This window comes from Pleurodeles waltl, chromosome 10 (assembly GCF_031143425.1).
Source record: "Pleurodeles waltl isolate 20211129_DDA chromosome 10, aPleWal1.hap1.20221129, whole genome shotgun sequence".
Classification (NCBI taxonomy): domain Eukaryota; kingdom Metazoa; phylum Chordata; class Amphibia; order Caudata; family Salamandridae; genus Pleurodeles; species Pleurodeles waltl.
In genome coordinates this window covers 490,504,180-490,520,858 of record NC_090449.1, presented here as the reverse complement: position 1 = coordinate 490,520,858, position 16,679 = coordinate 490,504,180, and positions in this window count along the sequence as shown.

Below are 16,679 nucleotides of genomic sequence, written 5' to 3'. Positions count from 1 at the left end.
TAAAAATAGTTTTTTGGGGTACTTGCTCTGTGAATGAAATGGTGCCCATAATAATTATAGCAAAACATGTCACCATAATTCTCTTTAGATTGTTAAACATCCTTACTTTCAAATACAGTAAAATACTGCAATTCAGTTATCGTAGAATCAACTGTTTTTACATCCCAGTCATCAGAAATAACTCTGTTACACGTTCATTGAAAGTTTAAACACATATGGTATTTGAATGACCTCCGTGGGGCCGTATATATCAAATGTGACTTTATCCCAAACAATCCCATCAGGAATTGGTATAGCGGAAATGTTCACAAAAGACAACTCTCCGCGGACCTTGTGAGAAATAAAATGGGGTTTTAGGACCTCCTCCACCAATTCAACTGTTGGTCTTTCAGGAAGAAAATTACCATGTATTAATAGAAAGAATGTTATGATAAAAGCCAATCCAAAGGAGGAAAGCTAATACAGTCAAGGAAAGCCACAGATAGCTCCATGGGAAAATAAAGTAATTTGTTTTAAGCCAGTTTATCAGCTTATGTGTTTTTTTCAGTTCAGATGTAGAAGAGGCAAATGAGTCTGAAAAGGTGCCATTAATGTTGGCAAATTATCCAGAAGCAGTTTGTGCAAAAGCTGGAGCCATATTCATAGGGGGAGAACTGTTGGGGGTCTCCCGCGGTGGTGTACAGTAAATGATGCCATCCGTCTGTGTAGAAGTTGTGTCAAATCGATCAGTAATTTCTATATCGTTTGTTGTAACAGATGTTAGTCGAACTAATGCACAATCATTTTCCACCCTCCCCAAGCTCTGAGAGGTGTCAGTGTTGCTACTCAAAACTTGTAGAGGGACGTCTTGACCAGTAGTGAGAGGGATTCAGGAACTACTGGCTGCTCCTCTTGGTTTGCTGTGCAGTATCGGCCACATGGTGTAACTTGACATTGTCAATAGATGCAAAGCAGTTTTCTTCAGCACCAGCCAATGGTGGTAGAATGACAGTTCTGGTACAGTGTATTACCAAAACTGGGACCGGTGCACGATAAGAAGGACCAAACTCCTTTTTCACAGCAACTTTTTCACGTACTAGTTCCCCAACCTTAGAAATCCAGCCGGTAGATGTTATTGGTACATCCTTAATTCCAGCGGAGGCAGCACTGCCAGGAGCGTTGTCGTCACACAACCGTTATAATTCTTGTAAGACAGTGACACGTTGATTTATGTCAAAAGGTGTTCCTGCCACCTCCACGCTAGGACCATCTAGATCTGGAACATGCATTTGAGTTCCAAACAGGCACTTTTATGAAGTATGACCCCCCCCCCCCCCCAGGGGCCTTCTAGGCAGATTAAGTGCTCTCTGGACTCCATACAGGTGATTAAGCCAACTACAACCCGTACCTAATACTCTGGCTGATGAGGACTGCTTTAAATCACGGTTTCGTCACTCCACAACACTATTTCCTTCGGGATGAAATCGAGGCGAGTAATGGAGTTGGACCCCTAACTAAGCCATGGCGACCCTGAATACCCTTAAGGCAAAAGCAGGGCCCTGGTCTGAGTGGAAAGCCGCAACTGCATATGTGCCGATAAAGACTTGCAAATCTTTAATAACTGTCCGAGCGTCAGCCGAGCGTTGTGGTCACACCTATAGAAGTCTGGAGCAAGAGTCGACAGCGGCTAAGATGTATTTGTATGCACTGTCCAGTGTTAGGGGACCACAGTGGTCCAAGTACACACATTGTAAAGGTTTGTTAGAAATTAGGAGGGGTGTCAGCGGTGGGCGTTTTACAGTAGAGCCCTTAATTTGTTGGCAGATGTCACAATAAAGTACATACTGCTTCGTCTGTTTGTATAGACCTGGCCACCAATATCATGCTTACAATTATGATATTGTAGCCGCCACACCAGCATGGGCAGATGAAACCCCCTCAAGCGCTGCTTTAATCAACTCTGGTCTTATGTCCTTGTTGGGAATTACTCGAACTCCCATGCCTGGTATTTTTACTTCTACGTCAAGGAAGCCTCTCATTCAGTAGGAATACTTAGCGGGAAATGCTTTTGGAAAGGGTGTGCCTTCAGCCATGGCTTTCCCGGCAGCCCATATATCATTGTCCGGTTTCATCACAGAACGAATTACTGCAGCAACAGAAGCCATAGCTACTGCTGATTTGGCTGCTTCATCAGCCAGTGTATTTCCAGCAACGTGTATTCCAACGCGCTGGTGTCCAAGCGTATGTACACATTGACGTTTGGTAGCGCTTCCTTCAGGTCCGCTACTTTCCCCCACAGAAGTCTGTGTTTAATGGTGTTGCCTTTAGATCCTCTGAACCCATTCTGTTGCCAGTAATGCAGGTATTCATTGAATGACTGTACACAATAGTACGAATCACAGACAATGAGTGTTAGCTGGTCAGGATTCGTTTGTTCCAGTGCCATCACCACACCCTTTAGCTCTGCTAGTTGTGCTGTGCAATCCCCTAAGGTTTGGCAGGTACTTGACCCGCAATCGAATATATAGTTGCAGGATTAATGCCTGGTGTTATTGCATGTGGTTGCGCTGGAGCAGCACATGCTGGGTTTGTGTTTAATGTTTGCATTATAAACTGTACTAATCGTCTGTCTATTGCCGTCTGCTCAGCATATAAGTGACAGACTTCAGCTGCGTTAAGTTCACTGCAGCAGTGTGGGGTGTATATGTGGCCAATTAAGGCCAGGTAGGACCATCATTACTTAGAGGACCTAAGCTAACATGTAGAATTGTATGGGGTAGGGTGCCATCAAGCCAATTATTTTGTTCTTGATAAGATAGAGGTATTTCTAGATATGCATATGCTCTGTATTGTACAGCAGCATCACCTGCACTGTGGGGGACTGAGTCTGAACCCACTATAGGTGACACCTGTCAGCCTAATCCGGGTTGTGCTCCAGCTAACTAGCAGTGCCTCATCTCCACCCAAGAGCAGGGATGATTGGGCAGCCGAGCTCACAACACAATTGACTCCAGGTAAATTGTGGTCATTCAGATCACATCCGTTTCTCTCGTTTACATTAGTCTCATGTATTCAAGGACAATCAGAGGTAGAATATATTTCAATAACGTTTTATTGAAGTACGGACATCTTAGATAATAAAGCATGTACTGCAATAACTGGGATGATGAAGCATGACAGGATTCAAATGGTGACAAGGAGAGTGAAACATAAAAATAACGCTACCATATTGTCACTAGAATCGTTAAAATAGCTCCTAAGCTCTAGTTCTGCCCTTCAGGTTCCCCTGGGAAGACATAATTTCTCATACCTGAGTAAGAGGCCTGTAGTCAACATAAGCAGCTGCAGCGAAGCACTCTGCAATCAGCAAACAGTCATAGTCATCTGGCTGGAATCTCCCTCTATCGTACATGGGTCAAAGTAGTGTTTTTATAATAAAACAGCTGATGTTCCAAGAAAATCCCTACGTAAGAGTGTGTATGTTTCTATGAACACTAGAGACAAAGCGTTACCACGTTTGCCGGCAACCTGTCTTCCTGCAGCCTTAAGAAAAGCACAGAGTGAAAGAAATGTCTTGTTTAAGAACGCAGTGCTGGCCTAGGCAAAGAACAGCTAGATAGAGAAACTGCAAGACTGCAAATGTGGCTATTGTTAAAATAATAAACAAATCTGAATAAAATATATCTAGGTTAAAGTGCACAGCGAGAGGCCTAGTTCTGTAAAATAACGTGTATGAAGCTGTAACTAAAATGGCTACACAATATCATCAAACTGTCTTACTCAACTGCCAGATTGATCTTGGTAGCCCTGGAGTACCCCAGACAATTGTGGCTCACAGAACTTCTTCATATGCCGAAATGTCTACACTTGAAGCACATGAAGCTGCCATGCAGACCGGAACTCCTCATGAAATTTGGAGGCCAGATGCTTCATTCCAATCTCTCCTCTTTGAATTTGGCAGCACGGCTCCTGAACTAATATAATATGGGCATTTGAATCTTCCTCAAGACTGCATGAGCATTCTTAAACATGCAAAACGTCCATTGTAGGAAGCTGGCCCTTTATGTGATATGTCAATACCATGTAAAGGTTCCCAGGTTTCTCCAATGAGTGGGCAGGGCTTGCTATGCAATCCCAAAGAGCTCCATTTGGAGATTATGTGGTCAAGCAGCCTTAGGCTTAACAGAGGGGAGTGCAAGACATCAACAAATACATGCACTAGTCAATAAATGAGACACGACTCAAAAAGAAGATCCACACACAAACTTATAATAAATAGCAAGTATCTTTATATTTATTTACGCATTAGAGACAAATTGTTCAGGTAAGTAAGTTTTTAAATATAAATTCTTTTCACTTACAAAAGTGGGCACAGAGCAATTTTCTGAGTTCTGCAATGTTATCCTTTGGGTGGAAAAACAAGTTTTGCAAACACGTAGAGTACAGCGACTTACATGGCCAATCTCCAAGAGTTAAGGTGAGAGGTGGGAAAGGTCCAAGGCTGCACCAGTAGTACATCTTTAACGGCACGGGCATCCGGGTGCCAAACAGTATTGGGTGCCCAATGCATTTCAATGGAGATCGGTCACTGAGAAAAGAGGCTGCAGGCTCTGGCCCAGGAGACTTGGTGGACTGAACCAGCAGTGGGGCTCAGGCCTCACGATGCTTGGCTTTGGTCCTCTTCTCCACAGCTCAGGGGCAACAGGTGCAGAGGTGTTCTTAGGTGTCGGGTTTTCTTTACTGGAGCGTTCACAGTGGAGGGGGCTACTGGCGTTGTCAGGGAGTCCAAGAGGGGGGAAAGCACGATGGGCTCAGGCTCTGGCGGTCAGGGGAGCCTTGTTGGCACGGGTGGTCCACTTCAACTTTGGCCGGGGACGGCATGTGCTGTGGTGACTTCAGGTGATGGTTTTGGCAGTTCCAGAGGCTTCAGAGTCCCTTCTTTGTAGTTGACTGGAGAACAAGTTCATTGTTCATGGAATGTCTTGAGTCTTTTTAGAAGGCAGGCAGACCTCCCCGGTTTCTAGAGTCACAGCTGCAGGACGAATCGACTTTGGTGCAGATTTGTGACAAAGGATGCAGACAGACCAGCAGGATTTGTACCAGGTCAGTTGCTTCTTTTCTTCTCTTCTGCTGCTTCTCAGTGTCCTTGGTCTTCTTAGGTCGTCAGGATCCGCTTCTTTGGTGCCAGGGGCTCCCCTAAATACTAAATTTAGGGGTGTGTGGGGTTGTAGCCCATGGGCTACTGACCCTGGGGTACTATGCCCCCTATATGACAACTTCCTGTGGGAAGTGGGCATAACCCTGTCTCAGAATTTCTAACTAGGCCATCACAAAGATGGCTACCTCTGAAATTTGGTGTCCATCTCGCAGTAGCTCACCTTAGGGGTAGTACTAGCCTAGAGGTGGCACGCCTACCTGACTATCTAATTTTCCAGCCTGTCCTCTTGCCAAGTGGACTGTGTGGGGGGGAGTCCTCTTCTGTGAGGGGAGCCAGCATTTCAAAGTGGAAGCCCTTTTAGGCTTGCCACATTAGGAATGGTAATCAGCAGGTCGGCGGGTGGGAGGGGATATTAAACCAGCTTCCCAAATGGGTTTTTGTTCTGGGACTCCAGAGAACCGAAGGCTCTCACCCTAGAGGGGCAGAACAGTGTCTTGGGTGGCAGGCTGTCAGAAAACAGTCAGCAAGCACACCAGAGGCTGGTAGGATTTCAGGGGGTACCTCTAACGTGCCTTCTGTGTGCATGTATTGGTAAATCCAACATTGGCATCAGTGTGGGTTCACCAATACGAATGTTTGATGCCAAACATCCCTATATTTGAAGCCATTGAGTAGCTGGAGAACTCGTATTGACGAATGTCCAGAACATGCATTTAAAATGGCTTCCCTGGCCACTTAGCTTGGCTATTGACTATTTGGGGTAGTTCACTCTTAGGGCTCCATAACTTTTTTCCACATAAGCTATCAAAGCCAAATTTGCTTACTTTTTTCCCAACATCCTGGAAATTATAAAGGTACCTAGGGTTTGTGCTTTACCCTCTTGGATACCAAGAAGGTAGCCAAAATACAGCTAAAATTTTTATTTTTAGGGAAAAATGGGAAAAAAGTACTGCAGAAGAAAGCATCTGTTTTTTCCCCCTGCAAAGGGCATCAACGAGGGGAGTTTGCAGTGCTAAAATCACCATCTTCCCAGCTTTTAGGAACAGGCAGACTAGAATCATAAAACTACATTTTTCAACACAGTTTTGGCATTTTACTGGGAAATATCACAATTTTTCTTATTTTTTGTGCTTTCAGCCTCCTTCTAGTTAGTGACAGGAATGGATGGGAAACCAATGGTGGATCCTGGAAAGCTATACATTTCTGAAAAGTAGACAAAACTCTGAATACAGCAAGGGGTCATTTGTGTAGATCCTTCAAGCCTTTTCCTGTAGAAAGTAAAAAAATATTGAAATTGAGTTGAAAAACACCCCAGCCATTTCGGTCTACATTTTCATCTGTAACTTTTTCCAGCTATAGCAGATTTTCAAAAGCAATACACTGTTACATCCGCTGGACCCTTCTGGTTGTGGGAATATGTCGTGCTTGTAGGTTCACCAAGAACCCAAGGTACTCTAAGCCAAGAAATGAGCTGCACCTTGCAATATTTTTTCATTGTGTACCCAGTATACAGCAGTTCATTTGGTAAAATATAAGTATTGAAAAATAGATATGAAGGAAACTTATATATTTCCTAAAAGATATGGAGTTAAGAAGCATTGGTTATTTGCACATCTCTGAATTTGGGGGTGCCCATATTAGCATGTGAATTACATGCCATTTCTCAAAATTACTTCTTTCATGCACACTGTCTTGCATTTGGAAGGCGTAAATGCAGAGAAAGACAATTGGTAATAACACTTGTTCTGCTATTCAGTGTTCCCTCAAGCCTCCCAATAAAAATGGTACCTCACTTGTGTAGGTAGGCTTAGTGCCTGTGACAGTAAACGACCCAAAACGAAACATGGACACATCACGGGGGTCAATGATAGTTCTTTCATGAGGGCTGCTGTTGACCCTGGGGTGATCTATTCCTGACAGGTGCACTAGGCACAGACACACAAGTAGGGTGTTTTTATCAGGAGAAGTGGGGAAACTCCGGGTGGTGGGAATTTTGGGGATCCCTGCATGTTCCTGTAATTTACATGACAGAAAATGTAATGAAAAATAGTGTTTTTATTCAACGTTTGCAGGGTGTTCTGGGTAAGAAAACTCTGGTGAATTCACACAAGCCACACCTCCGTGGACTTCCTTTCGTTTTCAGCAATGTCTGGTTTGGTAGGTTTCCCTATAAGGCCGCCAAGCCCAGGACCAAAAACGCAGGTGTCTGCCTGTCAAAACCAGTTTGTTTTGTGATAGACAATTTTGATGTCTCTACAATACGCTTTGGGCCCTTCCCTGTGGTGGCCATTTGCCTACCCACACAAGTGAAATTCGTTTTTTTCTCTGGAGACTTAGGTGAACGCTAGGTGTTAGGGAATTTGTGACTGCCTGCAGATTCCAGGATTTTCCCTCACGGAAATTCAAGGAAAATGTGTTGGTTTTTTTTCAAACAAAGTTTGTGATTTGTAGGGGATTCTGGGTGAAGAAAGACTGGTGAGAGCCATGCAAGTCCTGCATCCTTGGACCCCCCTGGTACTAGGATGTTAAAGTGAATCCACCATTCACCCTTGTTGGTTTTAGCACCTCCAGAAATTGTGGTTTCAAAGCACAAATATTTGTCAAAGTATCTGAACATTGAAACCAAGCCTTCTAAAGGTGAGCCATGAAGCCTAATCACAGCACCAACTGCTTTATTGTCCTTTCACACGCCAGTCACACACAACACTTGCATACCGTCAGCCACAGGTCCAATCCAACCGATCATTGCATTCACATCAACTTACTGCCGCCAGACAAGGGCCCATCACATTCATATTCCACAGAGCAGACTAAGTTTGACTACATTTTACCACCTGTCCAGTAGCCACCTCCCTTTTCCTGAACATTACCAAATGCATGCATAAGGAACCTTTACCAATGGCTCCCATGACAGTCACATGAGGCTCAGGAAGACATGTATTTCATGCACCTTTAGTGCACTCACTGTGCTAAATCCAACTCCTTCCAGTTGGTGGATGTAAGCTGAGAGTGTCCGAAGATTCCCTGTGATGCCCTTTCCTCGAACTGAGTGAGCATATCTCCCTTTGAAACTAAGACAGGCTGGGGAATTTTTGGAAAGTTCCCTAAAGAAAAGGTCGTAAACAATGAAGAAGGGTAGTATTTGGCACACAGGGTAGTACCTGAGAACGTAGCATGTCCCAGCCATTGTTATGTGCAGTGCTGTGACTGTAATGCACGTATCATACAGCAAATTGAATATCTACCAAGTTCTGATGACGGATGAACATGGCCAGCAGGACAAACACTGACCCATACTTGTCATAGTCATTCAGTGCAAGCACAGCACCAATGGGTTTGAATCCAAAGGTGTAGATGATGTGTATCTGTACTACCTTTACTATCTGCCTTCTTCCTATGCATATCCCTCGGAAAGCACACCTAGCATAAGCTTTTCTTGCCTCTTCATGCCTCTGTCCTCATCACAGTCCTGACTAATCCTGTGTAATTGCCAAGTGAACCTACACTAATGCCTTTCCGTCCCTAGCTACTTGAATCTCAAGAAAACATTTCTCTCATGTGCCATCAGCGCACTTACTGTGCTAAATCCTATTCCTTCCAGTTTGTGGATGCAAGTTGGGGGTGCCCGAATATACCTTGCAAGGCCTATTCCTCAAACTGAGTAACCATGTCTACCATTGAAGCTAAGGCAGACATGATGGTGAACTCTATGTAAGGTCTCTAAATTAAAAAGCCAAACAAATATCCCGGGGGACTCATTCACCAACACTTCTGCTCTTGGTTTGAAAGTGAAGTTAAAAATTGAGTTTGCACACTTTCAAGCAAGTAGAAATGTTGACGAATATGTCCCACAGGACATTTGTTTGAGTTATTACACTCACTCTGGTTCTCGTTGGCAATCAGAGTGGTCCTTGTGTACCATACTTAAGTTCCCTAACAAGCACTTCAAAATCCAGTCACGCCTTTAACGTTTTGCCACACAGGGTACTCTGTGACAACGTGGCATATGATCTGTCCACTAATAAGTGCAGTGTGGAGACTATAATGCACATTGACCATTGAACAGAACACCTACCACGTTCTGACAGCGAATACAGGTGTCGAGAAGGCCATAAGAAAGTCCATGAGTTCCAGAAGTAGATTAACTACATTTCTGTGGCTGCTTGCCTAATGAAGTAGTGGCCTATGGACGTTAGGTGTCCTTGCACAGCCAGTGAAACGTTTTCCCAACGGCAGCTCCACCTCATTCAATTTCCCAGAAGTTTGCTTTAGTATGCTACAACATAAAGCAAGTAAGAAAACACAGGTGTGGCTGAAATGGGCACTTGGGAAAGTAAACGTGACTCTCATGCCTCTTTCCCTGCTTCGAGCACACTTTACATCGACAACATGGTCGATCCTTATTGTTTTTTTTCAGGAATGTGATCAGCAAAGTGTCGCTCCTGCAGCCTTGGCATATCTTCCAGAATATATGAAGTGGAGTCTACTGCGTCTATAGCAACATTGAGGCTTTCAATCACAGACAACTGAAAGTCAAGGAAAGACATGAGTCTTCCTGTGGTTGTCTGATGATAAACAACATACGCATTGTATGTTGCCATCTAGATCAGGTGAGTAAACTGTTTCTTGTACCAAGTGCAAGATTTACAAATCGCATTGTATGGTTGAATAACCTGGTTGTGCTTGTCCACCCCACCCATATACTTATTGTAATCAATTATACAGGTAACCTTGTGGATTTCAGCCATCTGACCCCAAACCGTGATGGGGGAAGTGCTTTCATTATGAGTTGTAGTGAGCACATACATATCACGCCTGTTTGAGAACTTGACTGTGAGCAGTTCGTTAGCACACAACTGCATCAAGCCCATGTGGGAATCCTGTGCGGTGATCACGAACTGTACCGCAGACCATAGTGCCAGTTTTCTAGAGGTAACTGAACAGCTCTACTCCTGTATAGAAATTGTCCACATAAAGGTTAGAACCTTTGTGAAAGAGTGGCTGGACAAGCTACCATACAATCTTTCCTCTGATCCCCTAGCATGGGAGTGCAATCTACATGGTTTAGGGTGGAGTCCTTCCCTGTATACCATTCAAGCTGTACACATAGCCAGTAGAGCTCTCTTACAGCATGTCCAGCTTGATGCCATAGGGAGCTCTTTTGCTCGCAGTGTACTGCCTGAACAGCAGCTGTCCTTTGTTTGCTCAGGATCAGGGACTCATCAACTGCTATATTCTTTCCAGGAGTATAGATCTCTGGAAACCTAGCAGACAAATGTTTCACAACAGGTTGAATTTCAAACAACCCGTCATGGTCTAGATGGCCCCAGGGCAATGCAGCAAAATTGTCATTGAAATGTGGCATGTGCTGCAATAACAAAAAACTGATTCTGCTCAAGTTTGGTAAAGATAGGGGTTAGCCAAATCATTTGAGTTGTCCAGTAAGACTGCAAGGTGGGTTTCTGCAATAACCCCACTTTGAGCGCAATGACCAAAAATAGCCTCCACTCCGCCAGCAAAGTGGGAATCCACTGGGGTGACCTAGAACGGGGCCCTAAAGTGCATCTATGCTCCTTCAGAAATAGTTTGGCACGCAAATGTGCGTGATTGGGCACCCCAGGGGGAAAAGCTAAGATATTTTTTTAGAATACCATGTGGGCTGACCCCCCAACCCCTTACTCCCTTTTCAGTTACATAATGGCATCCTACGGGGCTACTTTGCCCTTTCCTTCTTCATCTTTTCCCTTTTTCCTTTTAAATAAGAGTTTGTGAATGAGTTTGAAACTGAAAAAGTTAACTTTTTAATTAAATGTCCTGAATTAACTGCTATAGCTGTTTTTTTAAATGCAGTTTGAACTAATTGGCCAATGTAGCCTTCCTCAAAGGCTGCATAACATTAGCGTCCTAAGTGTCACTACAGGCCTGAATGACGAAAGGCAAACATCTACACTAAAGATGGAATATTAAAAAGAAGTGCCGCACATGGGCAGGATTATGACTTCAATGGAGATTCATCTGAGAGAGAACTAGGATTACAGGTAAGAAACCTGGAACGGCCCAGCTGCCTCATTGGGACATGGGCAAAACTGTTTTCAGGACTGCTAGTAAATAAGCTAATAATGAGATGACCCAGCCTTCCTAACCCACTACAGAAAGCTTGATGAAGCAAGCATCCACAAGCAGAGTAAACCCAAATGCTTTCCGCACTACCACACCGCTTAGAGTCCAAAAGACTTGAAACCATTGGCAAGCACAAGTTCTCCACTCCGTGACATTACAGGCTGTCAGTGCCAGCTGCCTAAGCGGCCACTTTTCTCATGCCCTTTGGAATGACATAGCTCAGGTACTACCTGCTGTTACGTACGACTTGTATCTAACACTTTCACAAACCAGAATGGTCGCAGTGTGACAAAATTGATGATTCACTGTGTGTTGACCCTACTGTGTTTACCTTTGTCGGGCAATTGGTGCCTGCATGACACTTCGATGATATTACTGGATGAGGTCTACAGGCTTCTATGAGGATGTTCAATCTTCCCTAATGGGCACGTTCTTTGTTGGCTCTAGCTTTTTTAGTAGGAAGGCAGGCTCTGCACTTTAAAGACAGCAGGGCCTGGGGCCTGGCTACTCCAATGCCTATGTTTTGTAGCAGTTTCACCCTTTCTGTAGCTATGGTAGGTACTCTCAGTGGCGCCAGTCTGTGCAACCAACCCAGCAGACCCTCCATTCTTTTCATGGTATCCAATGTCAATGTGGACACCTGGGGCAGCGAGCAGCCAAATCCCCCACTCAAGTTGCAGCAACTGTGAACCCTCTTCAGTGTACACTTCCTTGTGCATTCTCACCCTGTCGGAGGCAGGATTTGACATTTTCTTTCAGGGGACAAGCCATCACTTTAGGCAAGTGGGTCCTGCAAGTTGTCCAGCTAGGTTACACCTTTCTCTTCACTTTTCACTCCATCACACTTCCCACCACCTTCACAGTGGCTGGCAGAGGACCATTGTTCCCTCTTCCAAAAGGAAGTGCAGGTTCTTTTGGCCAAAGGCGCCATAGAGAGTGATCTGGCCTCAGAGGTATGAACTGGGAGTTATTCTTGCTACTTGCTTGTGCCGAAGGAGGGGAGAGGCCTTCATCCAATTTTAGATTTCCATCCTCCCAATGCCTTCCTGCTAAACTACAAATTAAAAACGCTTACAGTAGCTCAGGTCTTGTCTGCCATTGACCCGGGAGACTTGATGGCAGCATTGAACCCACAGGATGCCTTTTTCCTCTTCCCCGCCCGACAGGCCCACAGGCGCAACCTGCAGTTCAAGGTGGTCATAGAAACGTTTCAGTTTGCAGTGTCCCCAGCCCCTGCCTTTGGCCTGACCAGTGACCTTGGGGTGCTCACAAAAGGGATGGCAGTGGGTGCAGCGAATCTTCGTATGTCGGGGATTCCAGACTTCCCTACTTGATGACTGGATGCTGAAGGTTGGCTCTCCCCACGCAGTTGCCACCCACCTCTAGACTATGGCGTGCTTCTTAACATTTTTGGGGTTCACTATCAACGTGTAAAAATCCCACCAGACTCCTTTGAAGAAACTCCCTTTCATCTGAGCCATTGTGGATCTTGCAGTCTTGAGCCACCCATGGAGTGGGTTGTACCTATTCATGCTTTGATCCGGATACTTAATTCTCTCTCCTGGATCTCCGGATTCCTCTGAGGCTAAAGGAACTGATAGCCGCCTGCATCCTGCTTGTCAAGCATGCCTGGTAGCATATGCGGGCTCTGCAGTGGGATCTGAGGACACAGTGGGCACAGCATGAGGGGGATCTCTCTGAACATGTCCACATTTCAGAAGAGACTGCAATTGACCTGCAGTGGTGGCTGCTGGACCTTGATTGATTCAGCGGCAGACCCACCCAGATCTATCAGTGGTGACTGATGAATCGCTTCTGGGTTGGGGAGACCATTTTGGGGATGTGGAGATCAGAGGCATCTGATCTCTGGTGAGACTCGGTTCCTTATTAACCTCCTGGAGTTGCAGGCCGCCTACATAGCGCTGAAAGTTTTTCTGAAATCCATCAAAGTGAGGCTGCTGCAGGTGCTCACAGACAACACCACCATATGTTACTGCAGCAAGTAGGGTGGATTGGGGTCCTAATCCTTGCCAAGTGGCACTAAGCCTCTAGAAGAGGAATAAACATCATTGGGATTTTCCGAGAGTTCCTTCCTAGTGGCACCCTTGCTAGGTGAGTGCAGCCTGGGCACTTTAGTCCTCAGCCGTGTGATGCCTGAGGCTGCATGCCAATCATTGTGAGTGCCAGTGCATTCCCAGCATTTATTTCTTTTAAACACTTCAAGGGGTGGGATGGTTTTAACAAGCTGCTTTTACTCACCTCCCTATCTGACGAGTTGGGGGAAGAAAAAGGGGGTTAACACCAGGCTACCAGTGGCTTAATATTAAGTAAATCTCTCTTCTGATATATACTTCCCAACTCCGATTCCTCACCTTCTGAATTTCTCTAGCCACAACTCTGTATCTGATGATTTTTCTCAGCAATTCCCTTGCATGTTGTTAGATGGCATTATGGAGCTGTACATCGAGTCCGTCCTGCCCCAAATATGATGTTGGGGCCCTTACACGGCTGCCACTTCTGCACACTGATGTTGGTTCCTTTCTTTCTGCACCTTCAAATAACATCCGTAGCTTCCTCCCTCTAATTCTGTCAAACCTCACAAACCTTTTCTCAAGTGTGCAGGGGAAATGTCCCCTCCAAAAACGTAAAAAGTAAAAGAAGTCAAAGCATGACTCCCCCCTCATTCTGCCACGAGGAGTCACGCAACGCCCCAGGTACCTGCAGGTCGCAACCTCTGACTCTGTCCTTGGAATCAACCTCAGCCCTCGTACTGTTGTGCCCAGACTTCTCCAGGCTATTGGCAATGCTGCAACTACACTACAGATTCAAGGAGTCCATGACCAGAATATTTGGTACCAAACTGTATCCCTCTGGATCGCCTTCGGGCTACAAGGATCTGAGATGGCCTTCATTCGGATTTCTACCCAGCAGATTAGTTCTTGACAATGACTCTCGACTCCATCACAGAGTCTGTCTTCACTCCAGGCTGACACCAAGCCTGAGGCTGTTTACAGTACCACAACCAATGTGACAACCCCAAGTGGTGACACCTTACTCCTTCACAATGAGTCCCCGTTACTCCAGGAGCCATCCTGGATGTGGTACTCTTCCAAGCTTTCCCTCAGCCTCAATGAGTCCAGGACATTCAGGCTATGATCCCTATGTTTCAACCCTTTGACCTGGGTCTCAATGAGAACGTCTCTGATGCTTCTTAGCTTTCTAGCATCCTGCTGGTAAACCATGCAAGGGTCACATGGGGGGCTCTGCAGTGAGGTCTTTAATCTGTAGGCTCAGTACCAAGAGACCCTTTCGGATTACATCCAGGTGTCGGAGGAGACTTCAAAAGACCTGCAGCAATTGTTCTTGGACTGCATTTGGACAGGTGGCAGACCTCTCCCCAACCCCACTCGGAGATAATGATTGTGAGTGACGGATGCATACTTTCTGGGTTGTGGAGGTCACCTGGGAGAGATGGGAATAAGAGGACATGGTCTCTGGCAGAAGCCCTTCTCCACATCAACTTGTTGGAGATGCAGGCTGTTTGCTTTGCACTGAGAGTTCCTTTCGTCTATCATTTTAGGAATGGGTGAAGGTTGTCTCAGCACTACCATCATGTGGTACTGCAACAAACAGGGTAAAGTGGGGTCATAGGCCTGTGCCAGGAAGCTTTGTGACTTTGGGACTGTCTGAACCATCTCCCTCATCGTACAAAACCTGGTACAATCTTTAAACGCCAGAGTAGACAAACTCAGCTGACGTCTAGCGAATCACAAATGGCAACTCCGCTCAGAATTTGCACTGGGTGTCTTCCAGCAATGGAAAGAACCCTGCCTCAAACCTTTCACCACCAAAAGATACCTTTCAATTAGATTGAAGCTCAGGACTCATGTACGCCTCCACGCCTCTACCACTCCTGATTTTTGAAGATCATCATGAAAGACAATTCATCCTAGTTGCTCTGGGCTAGGTGAGGAGAAAGTGGAACCCAGAACTGATGACCCTGAGCATCTGTCCTCCAAAGCAGCTGCCTCTTCAAAAGGACTTCCTGTTGCAGCAGAAGAGTATGGTCCTGCACCGGAGGCTGTTCACCCTCCGCCTACATGCATGAAAATTGAGCAGTGGCAATTGATGGGTTTGATCTTCCTCCCGAAGTAACCGAAGTAAGTTTAAGCTGGACTCTGGGAGTTTTGTTGTAACTCCTGAAATATCCAGCCTCTACTGATACAGGTGTCTAGCATACTGTTTTGTCTTTCGCTACCCCAGCAAGGCCTTGTTGTGGCAACAATTAAACGTTATCTGTCTACCCTTTCATCCTTCCTACGTTTATCTAATCAACCATCTTTACTCAAATCACCTGTTGAAATGCTTTTTTTTTTAAATAAATATAAAGGGTTGACTTGTATATGCCCCACCAATGCCATTTCATTATGCCTCTGTGGGTCCGTAATTAGTTGTTTTTCTTTCGTTGTGTTTTCCTTTTGAACGAATGCATAACTGTTTCCTGCACCTTCTTACATTAAAGAAAACATTCTTCATAGCGATAACGCCTGCTCATGGCCTGAGTATATTACAAATACTGTCTGTTCAGCAGCTGTACGATACCTTCAGGAAAAGCTAGTACTCCGGAAGAAAGTAGCATTTCTCGTTAAATTGCTCACACCTTTTTAAATCTAGCAGTTTGTTACCCAGCCAGCTTTCATCTCCTTGACCCAAAGAGAGCCCTAAGTTTTTACATCAGCTGCACCAAATAACATCAGGTGGACGGTCAGGGTTCTCTGACTATAACCGCAGACTGAGGTCTGGTGAACCATGAAACTTTCTGTTCAATATGGCTTTGTACCACTTCTACTGACCTAAGTATGCTGTATTACTTTACGTGTAATGAATGCTTTTGTCATCTCTTTGTTTTGGGTACTGTTAAAGAACTACAATAAAAATTAAAAATCCATCCACAAAGGTGTTAAGGACAAACCAGTGGTTGTTTTGAAAGTAGTGCAATATTTTGCCGAAAACAGAGTTTGTTGACGGAGAAGGAAAGTATTGTGTTGAAAGTATCACCACTGATTCTGCTGCTATAGTCATCATTGATTTGGGGATGTTGAAGAGATTAGAATCTGGGGACACCAGTGGCAGTAGGTGAAATGTTAGTATGGCCTATTCACCGGTCGCTAGTTGCACAGAGCAGGCAATCCAGTGGTGTTGGTTCCAGTTTCTTACATAGCTTTATACATTAGTACACTTAGTGGTTTCAAATGAAATAGGCATGATTATGATTTAATTGGTGCTGTATACACAAATGTATGCAACTCATAAAAAGTCTTTTATATGGAGAGTTTCTTGATAAAAGATCATGTCTTAGGATTCTGTGTTTGATGGTATCAGAAAGTAAAGACGATATTTGCATTCTTTCAAATTAATGTTC